A 12,423-nucleotide genomic window follows, 5' to 3' on the forward strand; every position below is an offset into this window, starting at 1 on the left:
GTGTGTGTGCATGACCCACCTGAAGGTGCTCAGATAAGCAAGTTACTCCCCTAAGGAGTGAGGCCTCAGAAATGATAGCCCCTGCATCTGCTCACTCAGTAAAGAAGCATTTGCTAAGCACCTGTGAATATGCCAGGCACTGTCTGAACCCTGCAGGGTGTGGGGCATCCCTGACTTCCCACCACCTTAATGCCAGTAGATTTCCCCAATCATTGTTACAGCAAAAATGTCTTCAAAGATTTTTAGTCTAAAGTAGGGTAGAATTATGGCAGAAATATCTTTTTTTGTTGTTGACATTTCGTGATAGGAAAAAACATGCAAGTTGGGAGGGAAGAGGTGGGAGAAACATTCATTTTATAGCATGTTAGATGAGAGAAAGCATTTGGGGACAAAGGAAAGGCAATAGGTTTCCACCTTGATGATCTAAAAGTAAGTCATGACGGGCTCTTAGAATGATCATCATCAGAGTTGTTAGGAACCTCAGAAAAATAAGTCCAAGTCCCTAATATTTTAGGTAAACAACAGGGGCCTGATGATTGTAGAGACGTTTTTTGATTTTTATGGCTACATACTAGGCATATATAATGATGGAATACGTGAGACATTTAGATACAGGCATACAGTGCATAACAATCACATCAGGGTAAACGGGTATCCATCACTGAAAACATTTATCTTTTCTTTGTGTTACAAACATTCCCATTATTCTCTTTTAGTTATTTTAAAAATGTATAATAAATTATTACTGAATGTAGTCACCCTGTTGTACTAACAGATACTAAATCTTATTTATTTTATCTAACTATATTTTTGCCCATTAATCATCTCATTTCCCCACCACAACCCCAACTAGTCTTCCCAGCCTCTGGTAACCATCATTCTACTCTCTATGGAGACTTTTTTTTTTTAAAACAAGACTTCAGGTAGAGAAAGAAAAGGCATCTTTCTTCTTCTTCACTGTGCAAATCACAACATCCTCTGTCTTAAGCAGCTCTGGCCACTATGGTAAAATGCCATAGACTGAGTGGCTTATAAAAAACCAGAAACATATTTCTCACTGTCATGGAGGCTGGAAGTCCAAGATCAAAGTGGCAGCAGGGTTGAGTTCTGGTGAGAGGCTTCTTCTTGGTTGCAAAAGCCTACCTACTTCTATGTCCTCACATGGTGGAAAGAAGACAAGACAATTAGTTCTCTGGGGCCTCTTTTTCAAGGGCACTAATCCCGTTAATGGAGGATCCTCATGACCTAATCATCTCCCAAAGGCCCATCCTAATACCATCACATTGGGGGTTCAGATTCAAACATATTAATTTTGGGAGAACACAAACATTCCTTCCATTGCATTCTCCCTCCAACACTGACTCCTACAACTCATACTGCACCTACCATTAAATCCACTACTTTGAATTTGGATGGGTAGTAGCAAGAGGGACTGGGGGGGAGCAGAGAGCTAAAAGGGGGCATAAGGAAGAGAAAAGCTGAGACAGTCGGTACTTGCACAGTAGGCACTTCTCTTTTAGATGTGGAAATTGAAGTCAGCGGAAAAAATTTTTTTAAAAGGTAGAACAGTGGACTTCTGACCCAAGCACAGACTGTACACATCAGACAATTTGGAAAGCACCTAGCAGTCAGTGTGGAGGAGAATCTCTGATGCAAATACCAAGCAGTAGTATTGTTACTGTTTATATTTATAGTGTAGTTTCTAAAACCAGCAGCCAAAGAGTTCAGCGGAACTATTTGACAATGAAGGCAGGAAATCAACTTGTCAGCATCATCAAAACTCTGTTGGTTTCCTCTTCCTATTTTAGGCTGACAACATGGTTTTTGAAAGGATGAGAAAGCACTTAGAGCCATTAGGTACTCCAGATGCTATATCACCTGCTCCAAGATTTCAGCTGAGACTTGCAAATTTGTTTCATCTAAATTTCTTAAGCTAGTTTCAAGCTTGGTCCCTGAGGCAGAATTGAAGACTATAAAAATAACCCCCGGTACAACTGTCAGGCTGGAAGACAGATGCTGCCGGCAGAAGCGATTTCCACAGTTAGAGCTGCTTCTACTTTGGGGCTGCCCCAGAATTTCCGGAAATGATTAAGGAGATCTGAGGGACTGCAGAGATTCAGCAGGAGCAGTTTTTTTTTCATTTCCCTGAAGTATGTTTTGGGTATGTTGGTGGGCGGTGGGAAGGGTTTGTGGGACAGTTTCCAATGGCACCAGGAAGCAAGGAGTCAGCTCCCAAGTTAGTGCTGCCTGGTGTGAGAATACTCCACGGCTCCGTCTGCATGGACAGGCCTGGGGTTGAGTGGACAGGTGGCTGGGAAACATCACAACTCCCTCTGCCTTGCTCTGCGAGCAGGCACACACCTGCAGCTCAGGAAAGAAGTCCAGTAGCTATTTCCATCTTCCTTGGAGTGACAAGTGTTCATGTCCCATGTGCAGCTGTAATCTACAAACATGTCAAGTGGTGTGTGTGAGTGTGTGTGTGGGGGGGTGGGTGTGTGATGGGAGAGACAGCTTCTATCATCTGAGGACATTTTGTTCCAACTTTGGCTTTACTTTGTTCTTGTGTCAAAATGTATTGTTTAAATCCCCAGACACCACCTGGTGAAGATTTATCCCCTAATCTTAGGGACCTTCTGAAAAGTAACATATCAGTGATTTAGAGAATGTATTGTGAGCCCTTGATCCAAAGAGCAGAAGTCTGACTCCTTCCTTGTCACCTATCCTCTCTTCTCCAGTAGCTTGCTGCTGGTCCACTGATGATTCTCACCTGCAGGCCTCAGCCCACCCAATTTCTGCCTGGATCTTATACCTTGGCCTGCATACCCCTGGCAGGATTGCTTCCCCCAGGGGTCTGTGCTGAGGTACAAGATCACCAGACCTATGTAGGGCAAATGAAAGAAGTACAGCCAGGTGGGATCTGAACTGTATTGACCAGGGAGGCAAAAGTCAAAACTGTAGAAGTGGCTCCAAGCATCAAGTTTGGTGAAGGATGAGGTGAGGTGTCAACAGCGAGAGGCATGAGCAGAATAGAAGGAAGAAGCAAGCAGAACCCAAGGCAGCTTGATGCAGGTTGACCATAAGAGAGGACATGAAATGGATGGAGGTGTCAGAGGTCCATTTCTACTTGATGAGACAAATCCTCAAGGAGGTAGGAGGGAGCAGGTGACTGGTAAACCAATCCCTTCCAGAAGCAGCCGCATCAACAGCCTCCATCTTGCCCTTGAAGGGTTTGGAGTTGAGTCAGCCTCCCAGTCCCAGGACTCGGGGGCATGACTATGACTATTCAGCTCCCATGAAGACCCTCTGACTCTCCTGGCTGCCAAGTAAATCAAAGACTTTTCTGCTGGAAGCAAGCTCTGATATTCAAATCTTAGCTCTCCCAGTGGCCAGGTGGACCCAGGCCATGGGATGTTCTTCTCTCTAAACAACCCCTCTGATTCTGAGCCTTTGTGCTTAGTGTCCAGCAACTCCAGCCAACCTCAACAGGTCCCTCCTCCAAAACCCAACTCCCCCCTTCCCTGGGGACTGGATTTTACATTTGATGACCTGACCTCTGGGAAGTGTCTTTCTGTATAATTTCAGGTTGAGAGTCTTTGGCTCCATCTCAATGATTCCTGAGTAAATGGCAAGAATTTCCTGCATCTGTTCCTCACTCTTCTGTTGGGCAGCTTCCAGAATGCAATAAAATCATTACATAGTCATCTACAAGGCCTGAGTATCCTTTCAGAGGCTGGCTTTTAATTAGTAACCTCACCCATACTGGATTTATTGAGTAGATTTTTCCCCATTCTCCTCCATCCACACGTTGCTGAAAGTTTAGGTTGCCTTGGGCCCAAGCCCATCCAGGTGAAGTAATTTATAGCCTCCTTTCATCTACTTCTGTTTGTAAGCCCAGGCTCCAAGCCTCCTGAGAGCTATATGTTTTTATTATTTTATGGATAGTAGAATGAGTTAAGTTCTAGCTGTCTGGGGTTCCTTCTTTGTGAAATCCAGGTATCTCAGTTGTAGACTGTGGAAAGGGTAACAAGTTAGATTAAATTTTAAGTAGTATCCACATGCTAGCACCTGGAGAGTGTGCCGGTAACTACAACTGAGAAAGTCATACAAGGAGAACTTCCCAGCAGGCACTCGCTGCCTTAAAATATAGAGCCATTCTGGAATGTTCATTATTCTACCTCCTTACTCAACGCATCATTTCACAGGGCTCAGGAATCTATAGGAAGTTTAACACACACTCCCTAAATCCAAAGAGCCCTATAGGAACCTCAAAAAGGGAAAATAGTCCATGGAATAAGGCAGATATATATCTGCTTCTGGCCTGTGTGTGGAGGATGACATTAGGCCCCGAGATTACCTTCCTGTGATGGCTACCCCTTAGGTTCTTATGGTTCATGAATCCATAAAATCTATTGTGGCAGAGTTTGAGGAATGGGATAATGGAATAACTCCAGCTGTAAATTTACCTCTCTCTCTGCTCACTCAATTATGTAGAAATAGACTATCAGCCAAGCTCAGCTCTTCAGAATATGACCCCAAACCAGGGACTACCACAAAGATAGATGTACAATCACTTTATAGGTATGGATTCCGTTTCCTCAGTAAATTTATTGGTTTTTTTTTTCCAGAATAGGTGAGAGTCTCATTTATTTTGTCTAGAGACACATCTGCCATGTTGCCCAATGCACAACTGGCAGGAAATAGAGATTTTTCTGGATGATAATAGCAGAGTTAAAATGCTTCTTTTGGTAATATCCACCTATTAAAAAATGTCAGTGGTCCACTCAACTGAAGCCATCCAGAAAAAGTTTTCCCCTTCCACAGAATAGCCTTTGCTTTTTAAAAGTAATCCTATTCATTTCTGTATACAGACAATGTAATTTCCTTTGAAACATTTGAAAGCAGCAGTCACGTGGACTTTAGAGTAAGACAGGCCAGGATGGAATCCCAGTCAGGCTTCTCTGTGACCTGGAGCTCCTGCAGCCCATTAACCTTCCTTTAATTGTTTTTAATGCTGGGATCGCAACCAGAAAGCCGTAGAGCTATTGAGAGGAGCTAACACAGGTAATCTTGCCCCAGGAAGATTCGACGATCCCTTGTGCTTGTTGAATTTAAGCAAAGTGAACCAGATCTTAATCCCAGCATATTTTAATTCCAAGTTTGGTTTGTTCCCCCCTGATGAGTTACCACCAACCCCAATCAGATTGACAGAAAATGCTCTTTGGTTACTTATTCTTCCAAATATCCTTTCCTTCTCTTTACAAAATATAATAATACATCTGGGATCTATTATATGGCGGTATATATTTCGGTATATGTTTCTGCTAATGCTTTAGTAAACAGAAACCGTATGAATGTTGACTGCTCAAATACAGTAGCCGCTAGTCAGCCTCAAGTGAGGCTGAGTATGAAGTTAAACATTGCAAGAGTGAAAATAAGTGGGTCAATCCAAAGAGGAGCACTATCCCCAGCTGCATCTGAATCACTTTTTATAATTCATGTAATGCTCTTAACATAATGCTATCCTGCTTAGAATAAAGGAAGTTTTAAGAGTCTATGATGTTCTTATTTATATCAAAGGCGAGTTTATCAGTTAGCAATGCTTCTGGCTGTTAATATCAGTACATTTAACTAATAGTGGGCTAAACAAACAGAAGAGTATTTCGTTGTTGTTTTCCTATTTTCTTAAACAGAAACTTAGGTCAAGGGTCAGCACCTCTGTGATTTTCTTAGTCTTTTCCTCATAGAAAGCTGCCCCAGCTCTAGGCATCAAGTTCAAAACCAACTGAAGAGCCAAGGAGTAAGGAGACAGGATCAGCCAAGGGCCACACAGATTTTCTTTTTAAGTCAGAAAAGCCAGACTCTTCCCATAAACACTGAAAAAGGGGAAACACTAAACATTTCAGGGCCAAAACTATGTAAACGCACCCCTATTTACAAGGGAGATTAGAAAAGTGAGGTTGCATCTATTCCAGCCTCCGTAGTGGGGGAAGACAAGAAAGAAAGGGGTGGGCATGGGTGTTGGGTTAGCCGATCTCTAGTGTCTTTCATCATGAGTCTTATATAAGCCTTTGAGGGCTGAGGCCTATTGCAAATCTCCCTAAACTAACTCTGAAAAACAACAAAGGCATCAGGCTATGGACAAAAGAAGAACTTTGGAATAGGCTCACAAAAGTTTAGATCCTGGCTCAGTCACTTAATGAGTTGAATAGCCTTCTCTTTGAACCTCTACTCCCTCACCTGTAGTAATCTTATCTCACAGGGTTATTCTGAAGATGAATTGAAAGAATATAAAAGCATCTCTTTTTAATGCTGATTATCCTTCTGTCCATGTATATTATAGTAAAGATAATGGTGGAGGGTGGTGGTAGTGATGGCATGGGAGTCATTCTGCTGGGTACCTAGGCTTTCAGACAATGTTCCAAGAAAATCACAAGAAATAAATAAGTCGAGGAGTAGTATAAGAGCCAGTTCTGTCCTATTCAGAAAAGCCAGGCCCCCTAGTCCATGATAACCTAGCCTTTTCTTCTTTGATCCTTCTTTCCTGTAGGTCATTATTTCACAAACAACCTCACTGAGTCTCACTCACCTTTGAATCTCCAGCATGTGGCACACAGTGGTAGGTCCTCAGGGAATGTTTAATGAACAGGTGAATCTCCCAGAAGGGAAGATTAATTGGAAAAAAAAGGAAGTTGGAATTCAACCAAATGTATTTAATGAAGACAAAGTTGTTTAGGGAATTATCCAGCAGCTATTTAATAATAACTAGATAAAGAATTCTAAAAGGAATATTCTAAGAGGAATTTCAGAAGATCTAAAAAGGATGTGGTGGAAGCATACTTTTTAGATCTTCTGAAATTGTCATAGATCTACTAGGGATGAAAAACAAAATCCGTGGGCTGTATTTGCAAAAAAGGTGGGCAATAAGGCATACTCTTAAACCATAAAAATACAGTGGGTGAGAGAAAATGCCAATAACCACAAACCCTGCATTGATTCACTATCTGTGCTGAAGGAGCAAAGGAATCCACAGGACGACCAAGGACCTGAGAACAGAAGCTCAGACATGGCATGGGTGTTCTCTGAGAAGCACAGAGGGGCAGGCTGGGAATAGCAGCTGACACTGACAAGGACTTGGCTCACTGGAATAGGGGTAAATACAAGGGACCTACAGTAAGGACTGAAAATCCTGAAGTCATCTACCGCCTATGAAATCTTGAAAGTGGCAACCAGTTCTGCCTTTCAGGACAGGATCCCACACTGAGGAAAAAATGCTGGGAGTGAACTCAAATCTAGCAAGATCAAGACAAGAGTGACAAGGCAAGGAAATGTTTAGGTAAAAGTAGAGGAGAGTAAAAAAAAAATCAAATAGGAAATTTTATAAATTTCATTTATCTTCATATTTTCAATACCACATGAAAATTACAGAACAGTGAGTTCTATAAAGTTAGAAATATTATATAAAGAGAACCACCTTCTAAAAATTAGCAGAACTCAATTCTGCTAATTTTCCACAGAAAACAATGGAGGTCAATTCTACAAAAAGTTATTTTAAGAGAAAAGACTGAGACATATGTAACATCCCCAAGGACAATGAAAACTTGCCAGAAAGACTTGCCATAGAAGAGATCAAAACTATATTATTTTAAAACGAGTAAAAGACATTAAGAAAAGTGTACAAGACACATAAGAATAAAATCAATCAGAATTAGAAAAACTCAGAACTGGAAAAGATAATTCAAAATAAAATAATAAAATATTTTAGAAATGAGAACTAAACTATAAGAAACACACAACAAATAAACACCACATGGTGCCTTCAGAGAAGGTAGGAAAAATGAGAAACTTTTAAGAAATCAAAACCAAATGGAAAGGTGAAAAATACTCAAGAGAACATGACAAACATTGAAGACAGGTAAAGAAGATCCAATATATGAACAGCAGGAGTCCCCTATCAAGAAAACTAAAACCACGGAGGAGAATAAGTTCTAAAAACTATAATTCTAGAAAATTTTCTAAAATTAAATAACATTCAAAACTACATATTGAAAGAAAATATTGTGTACCTGAGAATAAAAACAGACTAAACAATAATGAGAAACATTCTAGTAAAATTGCTTCTTCCAGCAGCAGATGGCTTTGGCTTCATATAAGAAATGAGACCTGGGCAAGGGAGAGTTTTCTGCTTGTCTCATGCTGTCAACTGATCATCACCAGGCACTCCCACAGGGTCCAGAGTGGATAGACTGCTCCTAGCAATTCTGTGCTGACTTTGAACGTTCACGAACCCTGCTCTCCTTCACCGTGGAGAAGCATGTTCTCAGGTCTCCTACTTTCCCCCAACTTTTTCACAAGTACTCAGTGGAGGCCCATGGAGAAGAGCTGTTGAGTACACACAGACCTCCGCTATGTCTGGGGGTCCCAGCAGTTCTACACCACCATACTAGCCCAGACTTAACATTTAAGAAGTTGATACAATTTTGATTGATTTTACCTACTTTTATAACTGCCTCTTCCTCCTCCCACATTCTGTCAAAAGTAAAACATTTTGAATGTTCCATTCCTTCTCAGAGGGGATAACCAGTCTGGAATTCACTTTATCTCAGGTTTCTGAGATTTCTGTTGGACTAAAATAAGATTTTGTAGATGCCATGACTGTGTTATTGTTTTAAGGGTGGGAATAATCTTTTATGGCCTTCTCCATCTTAAATAAAAGTGAAACTCCAACTTTTTTAGAAAGCTATTTTTAGTAATTATAATTGGTAGTGGCAGTCTGAGTACTGTTATTCTGACTATCGTAAGCATAGTGCGGGATAAAGCAAGTGAGCAATAATGGGATAGTTTAATTCTCTCTTTCACTGTGTCTTTCTGAGGTATTTGGCATGGAAAAATCAGATACATATACGACATGGAAGGGATAATTAAAATCCTGCAGCTCTGAATTTGAATTGGAAACACTACTACAAACTTGTGATTGATACATATAAATATTTTTCTTAGTTCTATCTACTAAAACACCTAGAAACAATGACTAATCAAGTTATAATAAGCATCTGTAGTGCCTAAATTATGATCTTTAGATATTGTTTCCTACAAGAAACTAGGGTTTTTTGGAGAAATTGCTGATTCCAAGCCTGTGGCAAGAAGTGTAATGGCAGCAGGTGTGTGTGTGTGTGTGTGTGTGTGTGTGTGTGTGTGTGTGTGTGTCTGCAAGTGTGTAGCTGGAGAAGTGAACCTAGGGCATCTTATACTACCAAATAGAAAAATGCTACTAAAGACTATGGTCATGTCAAAATGGCTCAGCGGCCAATCTTAAGAGCTTTCTACTGGCCAAAGATGGGACACTTTGAGTTCAATAAAGATATGAAATGCACTGTAGGGAAACAATCCATTATCTTGAAAACAGGTAGGTAATGAGAAGGAATCAAGCATTTGTCCCAACTTTTATATATAAACAACACAACTTGGTAACAAAACAATAGATGAGGGAAGCATCTCTTTATACATTATTCCAGCTTAAAAGTAAATGTGAAATAGAATTAGAATGTCACCATTTTTAAGCCTCAATGGCTGTGATGTCACAAAAAGAGAGACAGCCAATTATATGCCATCTAATGAAATAAGATGCCATTTCCTGTGATCTTGTGACAATAACTGAGTCAATGTTTTGTTGGTCTGGATCCAGAGGCTGTGATTTGCAGGTAACACAGAGGTCAGAGAAACATATACACATGGTGTATTCATGTGCACAATGAGTACACAATCAGCAAAATACAGACAGTGCGAAATTCTACAAGTTAAACCACCATGGATCTTCAACAAATAAATTATAAGCAAGAACAAGGGATGGAGGGAAAATCAGTAGATTAAAAGAAAATTAAAAACAACAAATTTTTAAAAAGTGAATAACAATACACAGTGCTAAGGATGTGCACTTGAGTTAAAAAAAATAGAAACATAAGGAAGTGATCACTATAATAGTCAGGGTAGTGGTTATTTTTGGAGAGAGGGAGGTGACATGTTCTGGGAGACCTCACAAATATCTATTTCTAATCTGAGTGGGTGTTAGTCTTATAATTCACTACCTGTTTGTTTTGTATGACTTTTTATGTCTGTTTTATTTTATAATAAAAGTTTTCAAAAACCTGTTTGACTTTAGCAAAACTTCTTGATCTCATCCCCAAAATGGTGAATTGCATATATCCATGTGTAAAAATGAAATACAACTTTAAAAATTGTTTGAAAAAAAATAGGCAGGATGTAAGAATATATTTTAGATTGAGTTATATTTCCCTAAGTGCCTTTATTAAAACCCATTTCACAAAATCTTTTCCTTCCTTTAAAAATCCTTTCAGAAGATTCTATGCACCTTTCTTCTAGACTTGGCAAGCTAAATAGCTAGAAAGTATTTCCTTTCTGAAGTCCAAGGAACATGCAGTCCTCTATATAATAAAAATATATGCATTAAGGCTTCCAATTCTTCACTCTTTTCTTTCATTTTAGAGGGGAAAATATGTGCAGAAATGCACATATAAAAAAGCTCTGTGAATGCTGTAATAGAAATGTAGCCTTCTTCATGCAACATGCAAAAGATAATGTCTTTTTCAGCAAGAGTTAGAGGGTAATAGAGTTTTAACAAAAGTTTAAACACATTAAAGGATTTCATTTGCCATCTGAGCTGAAATTTCAAAGCCCAAATGTAAACCCAATATAGGGATTTTATCAGTGATTGAACTTGCTGACTTCTGAAAGGGGATCCCAGGACTTCCTCAGTCTTTTGAAGTTCCATTCTGCTTTGTCTTCAAATGTCTTGACATAATCAGGCCATTGATGCCTTGTGCTGTCCTGTGAACGCAAGCATTTGCCCACAACTTCATTTCAGGGCTGGAGACAAGGGGAGGTTCAGCTCCCTTTGACACTGGGTCGGCTGGTCAGGAAGTTCTCAAGTGTGCAGCAATGTGAACTTTTGGCAGACCAGCTGCCCAGTGGGATGCCAGTGCTTTCAATTCCCATCAACTCAGGGCTTCAAAGGCTGGGGGCATCTGTACCCAGTGACCTGTGTGGCTGGCCTGAAACATCTCTTTCCCATGGGATGGTGGGGGTGGAGGGGCCACACTGACATGCCTGACATGACTTCATTTCTCAAACTTGAGAGCCAGGATATGTGTGAGACCCACCAAGACCAACAAGTTCACCCCCGGGTTACACACTGATCACTGAAGGATCACCTGCTTTTAGAAGCTTGACTTTTCATTCACACTGATTATGATGGCAATGCTGGCACACACCATGTGTGCACATTGTTCCTTTAAATGATTTCAACAACTACATAGTAATTATTCTTTCAGAAGAGAACAATTCGCCCAAGATCACACATATAATTAGTGGAAGCACTGGGATTTGAACTCAGACAGCTCAGGCACCCTGGGTCTGTTTCTTTAACCATCAAACTATAGTGCCTGTGGCTGGAGAATATACATAGACATAGCCCTGTACAGGGTACTGATGATTATAACTACTGTTTACTCAACCTCTCAATGTACTGGACACTAGACCAAACTTTACAAATACTTCATTTAATCATACATAGGTAGATGGAGAAATAGGTAGAGATATGTGTCGTAATACACTTAAATACTGATAGAGATACAAATTCCAGTATATATAGACAACAACATAGATATATAAAGGCCTAATTATTAGAGCCAGACTCTACTTAGACTCCCTAAGTTTAATCCCAGCTCCACACAAGCAGTTTGACCTTGAGCAATTGATGTAGCAGCCCTGGTCCGCAGTCTACTCATCCAAAAACACCTCCCTTACAGGATACAGTGAGGATTCAATGAAATAATATATGTAAAGCATATATGGTTCCTGACAAAGGATAGGCTTCCAATAAGTTAGATATTACTATTATTATTATATACATACAATACATAATAATATAAAAGAGTATGTTATCCTTATTACTATTAGATAGACAGATGATCTACTTCCTAAAACAATTCAGAAAGCTTGGTAAAGAAAAGTGTCCTCCAAATTTACCAGGGTCAAAGATTAAAAACAAAATTATGCTGAGCTGACTCATTTTCCAAGCAGATCAATATTTTGGTGATAAAGCACCAAAGTAAATTGATGAGGCTACAGCCAAAAATAAGCCTGAGTCCCCTCATGGTGCACAAAAGCACTGCTCTGAGCGGGACAGGGGCTAACACTCCGGGCAGTGAGCACTGAACTCGCGGTACCATAACAGGTGATGTCTATCTGAGGACACAAAAAGGCCCGGTAACACACTCATCACAATCACTCTTTCAGCCCCTGGATGCTGGTCCCTCTACAGTCAAATCTATTTCTGTCCTCATGGGCCCTGCAAAATGATTTAGTATCCAAATCCCATTTGGTGTTCAAATAATACATCCTCACGCA

Source organism: Cebus imitator, unplaced genomic scaffold, assembly GCF_001604975.1.
Source record: "Cebus imitator isolate Cc_AM_T3 unplaced genomic scaffold, Cebus_imitator-1.0 Scaffold8, whole genome shotgun sequence".
Classification (NCBI taxonomy): Eukaryota; Metazoa; Chordata; class Mammalia; order Primates; family Cebidae; genus Cebus; species Cebus imitator.